Here is a 9353-nt window from a genome sequence, read left to right as displayed (position 1 = left end):
TTTCCCCGGACTTCAGTTCCCTCATCTTTGAAACGAACAGAATGGATTCAAGATTCTTGAAGATCCAGCTCAGCTTAACTTCCTGTGATTGACTGTATCACATATCCTTATGTTTCTCACCACTATCCTTTACAAGTTTCTCGTAGCTTCTCCCAGATACTGCTGTATTCATTTTCTTTATTTCACTTTCCACCACAGCATGCCCTATTTTCCTTCTCTTACTTTCTCAAGGTTCAGTTCTTCGGTATTCAGCTTCCTGTCTCCACACATCCTGATACACATACACACAAATACAAATTTCTTTGTGGAAACCAAAAGACTATAACAAATTTGTAGTTATTATAGGATTACATGGAAGAAACAAGGGATTTCCACTCTGCTTTGCCCTTAATCTCTCTGAAAAACTACCTCAAAACAAAACAAACAAGAACTTCACTAAAAAACTACTTTGAACAAACAAACCACTTTGATCTCATGTTCAGTTTAGCCCAGAGGTAGATAATAATAGCACAAGTAATGGCCTTTCTCTTTTCTTCACCATTTCCTTTTCCGGAACCACACTCAGGCTTCTCCAGCTGGGTCAGGAGAATGCACGTTCTGAGGATCAGTTTGTAGCCTAAATAGACAATTACTCAGGCCTGCGTGGCAAGCCTCAGGAGTCCTGATTCTTTCTCCGTGCTTCTTCACACAACATGGCAAGCGTCCTCAAGGTCAGTCACCCTCAGGGAATTTGCACATACAGTATGCTTTCGTGTATATTTTTCTGCCAAGTGCAGTTAAAAATATTGATGGTATCTTTTCTATCTAAAGGAAAGACCCAGTAAGAAAACCAAATGAGATTTTCCCAAGAGTTGTTTCTAATGTTAATTGCTGACAAGTGTGATGTGATTTCTAAGCTTTCTCATAGCTCATAAAATGTCGTGGGGTGTTTGGAGGATGAAGGAATTGTGCCAAAAAAAGAATTCAAGAGGAACTTCCAGGCCAAGGAAATGCATGTGCAAAGCATGGACTCTTCAAAGCAGCCCAGCGTCCTAAGCATGGGGAGTAAGTAGTTCAATGTGGCTGCTGTAAAGGGGCTGTGTAGGGTGGGGGAGGGAGAAAGAGAGAGGATCAGGAGGAGGCAAGCCCGAAAAGATAAATGAGAGCTAGACTGCCAGGGCCAAACCACCCCCTGCCCTGCCAGGAAGCTCACAAGAGGAGGCCTCTGTCAGATCTGCTTCCTCATAATTCAACAAAACATGGAGATATGACTTCTGAAATTTCTCTTTTGAGGTACTCATTCAAACTAATAGCGTTTCCTCACAGACAAATACCAAGAAGTTGTTTGACCCTAATGTTTGCTGAAAAGTACAACTACAGAAAATGGATGTGTAGTTAGGGGGGGTTGTTTTTCTCCACACAAACATATGGGAGTGATAATGTTTCCCTCCCCACACCACCCCCTCTCTTTGATGAGGCTCAAGGCTGCCCCAGGGAGAGAAGGCCAAGGCCTCCTGGCCTACATACCGATCCATGTCATCCTCCAGGAAGTATAGGATGTCCTGACTTGATTTGATCTGATTCATATCCAAAGTTATAGGACCGCCCCATAACCAGACCCCACCTGCACTGATACCATTTTAACGACTCTTTTACATGATCTTTCGTTTGTCTTGTAAAGAAATAACTCATATACCTATGCCTTATACATTTAGCCCTACCCTTGACCCCTGACAGCTCTTCACTGCCCATGGGTCCTGTCCCCAAGCTATTCTCTAAATAAAAGAGCACTACTACCATACCTTGAGAGTCCAAGGAATCTTTCTGTCAACTCCGAGGCTCGCTGAGCCCACATCATCTCCATTATCAGGAAGTCACTGAGCAGTCATCAGTAGAAGTAAACATGCATAGTTGCAGTAACTCCAAATACTTTATGGTGCATTAATGACTCAGGAATTTGGGTCTAAGAATATGATCATTCTTCACGAAAGAATTTCAAATACACATTCACTTTGATTTGGGTCTCCTGAGGGACATATGGACATCAGTCGCCTTGCTTATGGCTAGCACTGGGCTCTCCACAGGAATGTGCCTCCCCATGCCTGGTGAACTTATGATAAGGAGAGGCCTGGAAAGAGAGACGGCCACTTTGGTAAACTCACACCATTGCCTGAATCTAAGCTCTCCTGCTCCAAAGCACAACCAGCCCGAAGCGAATGCAAGATAGTAGGTTTGCTTTCAGCCCACTCCCATCTCATGCACACCTTCATTCTTGTTCTTTCCGTTTCCCACTGAGACATACCAGGTGTCTTAGTCAGCTCAGGCTGCCATAAGAAAACACCACAGAATGGGTGGCTTAACAGGAATTTATTTCTCACAGTTCTGGAGAATGAAAGCCAAGATCAAGGTGCCAGCAGGGTCAGTATCTGGTGAGAGCTCTCTCTCCTTGGGTTGCAGACAGCTGCTTTCTGCTGCATCCTCATATGGCCTTTCCTCTTTGCTAGTGTAGGGGAGGAAGATATTTCCTCCACCCACTCTAGGTCCTTCTGACCGGACAACAAATTAAATTCACATGAGATAGAATAACAGGAGAAAATTAAACAAAGCTTTATAACATGTATACATGTGAGAGACCCAGGCAAACTGAGCAACTCACCAAAATGGCGGAAGCTCTCACCTTAAATACCACCCTCAGCTAAAGACAAAGGAGGATGTCGGGGGTGGGGAGAGTCAGTTATGGGAGATCACCAGAAAAGCACAGTAAACAAAAGTAAAGTTATTATGCAGATTTAAGTCCTTGCCTTCCACATTAAGAGTTTCTCGAGATAAGGTCATCCCGCTTCTTCCTGGTACAGAGAGGGAGACACCTTTACAGATGGAGATTTCCTTTACAAATGTAAATGTCTCTTAACAAAGGGTAAGTAAATTCTACTTTTCAGAGTTTCTCTCATGTCTGCAGTTTTTAAAAGTAACCAGCCCAAAATAATCCTCATGCCAAAGAGACATATCTTGGGGTGGCCAATTCCAGTCCCCAACACTAGCCTGCAAAAAGAAAGAGAGACCTTTCTCTCCAAATACTATCACATTGGAGGTGACAAGAGATTTTCCCATATTGAGGTATGTGGAGTAACTAGTCAGGTTTCAAACTGATTCAGCTTGAACTAAAGAAACCTGACTTATAGCTATCACACAGATATTGTACATCTGATTTAACCATTAAAGAACACATTCTCTTCAGATAAGAATGCATACTTCCCCTCCTACACCCTATTGTTAATGCCCAGATTAGTCCTTTTCCCAACATCAGGGTCATGTTGACCTGCTAATTTGTGACTAAATACCTCTTTGAAACTTTGAAAATGTATCCTGGGTGTGTTTAATGTATGTTTCTTGTTCTAAAAAGATATAAGACCGTACTGAAAACCATGCTTCTCTGGAACACTTTCTAATGCCTTCCCAGGTTATAATCCTCACTCTGGCTCAAGTAAAACTCACCTTATTTCTCTTATCTATAGAATGGTTATTGGTTATTTTGCATCAACAGAGGTTAAGGCTTCAACATATGAGCTTGAGGGGAACACAAACATTTAGTCCATAACATTCTGCCCTTGACCCCTCAAAATTCATGTCTGTCTTGCATGCAAAATACATTCATTCCATCCCAATAGTCCCATAAGTCTTAACATTCCAGCATCAATCCTAAAGTCTAAAGTCCAAAGTCTCATTTAAATATTATCTAAATCAGATATGGGTGAAACTTGAGAGATGATTCATCCTGAGGCAAAATTCCTCTCCAGCTGCAAATCTGTGAAACCAGACAAGTTATGTGCTTCCAAAATACAGTGGTAGGACAGGCATAGGTTAGCCATTCCCATTCCAAGGGGGAGAAATAGGGAAGGAAAGGGAGGCAGGTCCGGAAGCCAGGTACCTGATGGTTACAGTAGATATTAAACCAATTTGCTGTTTTCCTGTTTAACTTGAGGGGTCACTCAGGGGTCTTGAGGATTTGTGAGCTTGTTCTGCAGAAGAAAGAGAATGCCTTCAGGGAGGTTGTGATCATCAAATGGTGAATGGCAGGCCCACTGCTATTGAAGCCCAGAAGTCAGATCGCCCAGGGCTCATCAGGAGTGACCCCTTTGTTTCTCTGAAGCTCCTCCTGCCAAGCCCCTTAGCTCTATAAAACCCCCCTGCTTTCTGTTCTTGGAGAGGCAGATTTGAGCCAACCCAGGCTTCCACCTACTCATTTTGGCCAATTCAAATAAATCTTTCTCCATCTCTAAGAGCTGATGTCTCAGTGTTTGGCTTGCTGTGCATCAGGCACACGAACTTGAGATTAGGAGGTTTGGTATCAGTGCTAAGCAAGTCCAAAGCCTAGCAAGGCAAATTCTATCAGATCTTAAGTCTCCAGAAAAATCTTCTTTGGCTTGATGCTCTGTCTTCAGGACCCACTGGGGCAGCAGTCCCACCTCCAAGGCTTTGCCAAACAGGGGTTGTGCCCCTAAGGCTCTGGGAGACCAGGGCCCTAAGGTTCTACAGGGCAGCCCCACTCCTGAGGTACTGATGGCATCTTCTTGGCCCACAGAAACAGAAGAGGTGGCCCTGTCCTTTGCAACTGAGGAGGAAACAGCCTTGCCCCCTGGGCCTGTGGTGGGAGTGGCAGTCCCAAGGATCTCTGAGTGTCTTCGAAATCATTCTTCCCTTTCCTTGAAGAACAGCACAGGTCAGGGCTGGCCCTGTGGCCGAGTAGTTAAGTTTGCACGCTCCACTTTGGTGGCCCAGGGTTTTACCAGTTCGCATCCTGGGCGCAGACATGGCACCACTCATCAAGCCACGCTGAGGCAGCCTCCCACATGCCACAACTAGAAGGACCCACAACTGAAAATACACAACTATGTACTGGGGGGCTTTGGGGAGAAAAAGGAAAAATAAAATCTTTAAAAAAATGGATAGCACAGGTTTGCAGCCAAGTAGCTCTATGGTCCTGTCTTGTAGAATCCAAGAAGTCCAACATCCTTTCTTCATTTCCTCCTCTCTCTGTCCCTTTTGTCCACACTGGTAGTGTTTCTGCTCCTATAATCCCATAAACTTTTATTGAGTGATAATGCAGCCACACCCTTGGTATTCTCTTCAGAACATGCTTTCTCATTTTTTGCGATATGGACAGGGTGAGAATTTTCCAAATCTTCCAATTCTAGTTCCTTTTTGCTTAACAATTCCTTCTTCAATTCATCTCTCTCTTCTTTTGTTTTACTATAAGCAGCCAGGAGAAACCAAGCCACTCCTCTAACAGTTTGCTTAGAAATCTCCTCAGCTAAATATCGCTCTCATCACTCAAAAGCTCTACCTTCCACAAAACACTAGAACACAGTTCAGCCAAGTTCTTTGCCCCATTATAACAAAGATTGCCTTCCTTCAGGATTCTAATAACAGGTTCCTCATTTCCATCTGAGATGTCACCAGAATCACCCTTAATGTCCATATTTGTAGCTTGTTCCTCAAAACTCTTCCAGCCTCTACCCGTTACTCCATTACCAAAGCTGCTTCCACATTTCTAGGTCTTTGTTATAGTAGCATCCCACTTCTCAGGACCAAAATCTGTCTTAGTCTGGGTTCTTCAGAAAAATATACATACATATGTAATTCATCTTTTATTATAAGGAATTGGCTCACACAATTATGAAGACTGAGAAGTCCCAAGATCTGCAGTTGGTAAGCTGGAGACCCAGGAGAGCCACTGGTGTGAGTTCCAGTCTGAGTCCAAGTACAAAGGCAGAAGAAGACCAATGTCCCAGCTCAAAGATAGTCAGGCTGAGAGAAAGAATTCTTTCCTGCTCGGCCTTTTTCTCCTATTCAGGCCTTCAACAGAGGGGATGAGTCCCGCTTGCCTTGGGAAGGGCCCCCTGCGTTACTCGGTCTACTGATTCAAATGTTAGTCTCATTCAGAACCATCTTCAGAGACATGCCCAGAAATGACGTTTACCCCAATATCTGGGCACCCCGTGGCTGGATCAAGTTGACACATAAACTTAACCTGGTTAATCTACCTTGACCTGCTTTCTTGTCTTTTCCTCACATGTTTAACCTTAGCTTCACCTGGTCATCACAATTTTCTGATTTTTGCCAATAATCGGAGCCTTGCTGAGAGACTGCTTAATTGCCCTAAAAATTACTAAGATATCGATGAGTGTAAATGACTTAAAAATTCTTCTCTCTATTTGCGTGTAAACTGTGCTCTACCTAAGAGAGAAAATAAAATTTTATTGTGGTATAATAATATAGCATAACACTCAATTTTAACTGTTTTAAAGCGTACAATTCAGTGGGATTAAGCACCTTCACAGCGTTGTACAGCCATCCCCACTACCTCGTCCCAGAACTCTCTCAACACCCTGAGAGGAAACCTCATCCCCGTTAAGCAGTCATTCCTCACTCCCCCTCCCCCAGCCCCTGGCAACCACTAATCTGCTTGCTGTCTCTATGGATTTGCCTATTCTGGACATTTCATATAAATGGAATCGTACACTGTGTGGCCTTTTGTGTCTGGCTTCCCTCACTTAGCTAAGGAAGACTGTGAGTCCCATTCGCTAAGAGAAGGTAAAAAATGGAAAGTGGAATATATTCCATAATATAAACAATTTCAGGTGTCTTTAAAACCACGCCAACTTTCTACTTAGCTATTTTACCAAGATTTGGGGAACTCATCTGCGATCCATCTGCCCCAGACTTTCTGTTCTGTGCTATTAATTCTTTCTTTCCGTGGAGGTTTGAGACAGCAGAACACACGCTGACATGGGGCCAGGGTGGAGAATATGAGGACACTTCAGGGGGCCCATTTCCCCTCTCCAGGCTGGCCTTCCTTCCCGGAAAGTGACCTGGCAGGACCGTAGGGGTCGTCAGGTCATGCAGCCCTGAGGGGCACAAGGATGCTTGTCCCAGGACACTTTAGGACTTGATAAAAATAAAAGCAAGCACATCTCTGGCAGCAAAGTAAATTATTCATGGGCTTATTTAAAAAGACAATATTTATAGAAAAAGAAAAAAAAGGATACCACTTCAATTCCAAAAATCATTTCCAGAAGAAGAAGAAGATTTCTAATCAAATGTGAGCCAGACACTCCCTTCATAGTTCAGACTGCACAGCTATGACTTAGCAAAGGATCCCAGGTTTTCTAAGAGACAGTTTCTACAATGTGGGTAATTTGAAAGAATATATAGCTTTATTGGGAATGTACCATGCAGATGGCCAGCCCAGACCACAAGTCAGCTGAAGTTTTGTGGGAAATGAGCAGTTTGGCAGCCTCTCAGTCTAAAGGGTCTGAGAATGCCATGCCAGAAAGACTCAGGGTCCTCAGGAAACGCTTTAAAACGCTGAAGTACTGGAGGTCCCACTCGAGGGTTGTAGCCTGTGTCACAGATTTTATGCACAGCCAACTCCCATAGCTTTGTTTGGTCTAAGGAATGTACCTTAGCAGAGGCTTTATTTTTCTTTCTCAGCTCTTCCTTTTTTCCTAATCTCCCTTTTTTTATTAATAGCCAAACACAAATACATTGCAAATATTTTGTCTTTATTTCTATCCTGCTACTATTTATATATCTGCTAAGATCAAAGTCTGGATTCATCCTCCAATGAGTTCATGTTATTTTCCTGCTTCTGTTTCAAAATATGGACCATGTAGTCTTTATAATTTTCCTTCATGATGACTAGCTTAGATTTAATCATATACACAAGCACTTCAGTGAATTGCTAAGCAAATCCATGGGAGGATAAAAGGAAGATCGATGGCCTGGTCTAGGCACAAAATTTTTCTCCTTATTTTCAAAAGTTTCTGGAGTCTGTTACTGAACACAGCGGACTGTGGTTAAAAATCCACAATGATTCCTTTGAAATAATAGTATTTGTCTTTTTATGAGGTCCTTCAGCCCAAAAGGATTATTTGACTCCATAATATTTACATTCAAAAGATCTGACTATGAGGCAAGGGTTTTAACAAATACACCTGAATTTATCGATACACATAAATGCTGTCTCCCCCATATATAGGTAGTGGCATTCCAAAGATATTGCTATTGTTTAAAATGGTTTTGGAACTCCATTTAGGAACTGCCTTCCTTCACACACTGAGGAAATTCCCTAAGGGTTAAAAACAGAATCTTTTTCACATCGGTATAAGTTTCATTTTCAGAAACAACCAAATCATTCAATATGGCAGATGGTCATTAACTGGATAGAACTGTTTTAACCTAAATAATAGGTACCTTCCAAATAATATTAGCTTTTTCTTTAATATATAATCCGTTAGTCCTAAAGGTAATTCCAAAAGAAGTTCCTAAAATGTTTAGAACAATAGCAATATGGTTGAAAGAAGTGTCTAGACCTCCAAAGTAACTCCTTTGAAAAGGATGACTCTCATTGAATATATGGACTTTTAAAAAAATTTTTTAAGAAAAATAAGGTATCCTCACCTTGTTTGATTTTCATAGACACTCTACATTACTGGTGACTAGATAAGGGGAGCTGGCTACGTTCCAGTTTGCTACAGAATAAAATTTTATTTAATAATTCAGTTTTTGGAGTAAACAGAAGTACAAAACCTGAAATACCTTCATAGAACTATGCTTTGGTGATTTCTTCTAAAACAAACTTTCAACGTTCACATCAATTTACAATGTGGAATGTATGCTATGCACAAAAGATAAACATACATTAAATGAACATATGAATATTAACAAAATATTAAAATATTAACCCTACCCACTAGAATTTATACTTTGGGTTTCAAAGTCTTGTTTCCAAAGCTAATTTCATTAAGCATGTCTATGATTGGGTTGCAAGAATGGCATATACTGGAATGTTAGATGCTATACAAATTAGTTTAAATAAGTTTTGTTTTTTGCCAACATGGAGTTATTTAATTTAGGTAAACTTGTGTTTTGTTTTTTGTGTTCCTGTCGATGATGAAAGGCAGAAGAAAATCATCACACATTAGGTACCTCTTGTACACAAGGACTGAACACGTTCCTTATTTAATCCACTCAGCATCTCTGAGCTAAATATTTTTATCCCCATTTATAGAGGAAGACACCGAGGCATGGGGAATTTAAACTGCAGACTCCTGGCGAGTGGGAGAAATGAACTCAGAATTACCTGACCATGTGTGGAGAAAAAAGCCAAAGACCATACCCACATGTTTGGAAAATGAAGTGGAATTATCTTCCCTTAGAGAACCTTTTTTTCACCAAAAAAACTGATGTTATCATTCCCCCGCATCATTCTTTTTCATTAATCTTAATAACTTTTTTTGTCATACTTTTTTCCCAAATGAAACAGTGCAATTATCTTCCTATCTGGGAAAATAAAATGTTCTATGAATTTT

The 9353-nt window shown here is 41.5% G+C and overlaps 1 long non-coding RNA gene across 1 annotated transcript; it reads left to right on the top strand.

Moving 5' to 3' along the window:
- The first annotated feature begins 565 nt into the window (after nucleotides 1-565).
- Nucleotides 566-9353, top strand: LOC138923294 (uncharacterized). The gene is made up of 3 exons (XR_011436750.1): nucleotides 566-710; nucleotides 897-1044; nucleotides 9053-9353. It is a non-coding gene; the product is annotated as an uncharacterized lncRNA (long non-coding RNA).

The sequence above is a fragment of the Equus caballus genome, chromosome 2 (genome assembly GCF_041296265.1).
Source record: "Equus caballus isolate H_3958 breed thoroughbred chromosome 2, TB-T2T, whole genome shotgun sequence".
Taxonomy (NCBI): Eukaryota; Metazoa; Chordata; class Mammalia; order Perissodactyla; family Equidae; genus Equus; species Equus caballus.
Note: the sequence above shows the minus strand (reverse complement) of the source record. Positions and strands in the feature narration are given on the sequence as shown.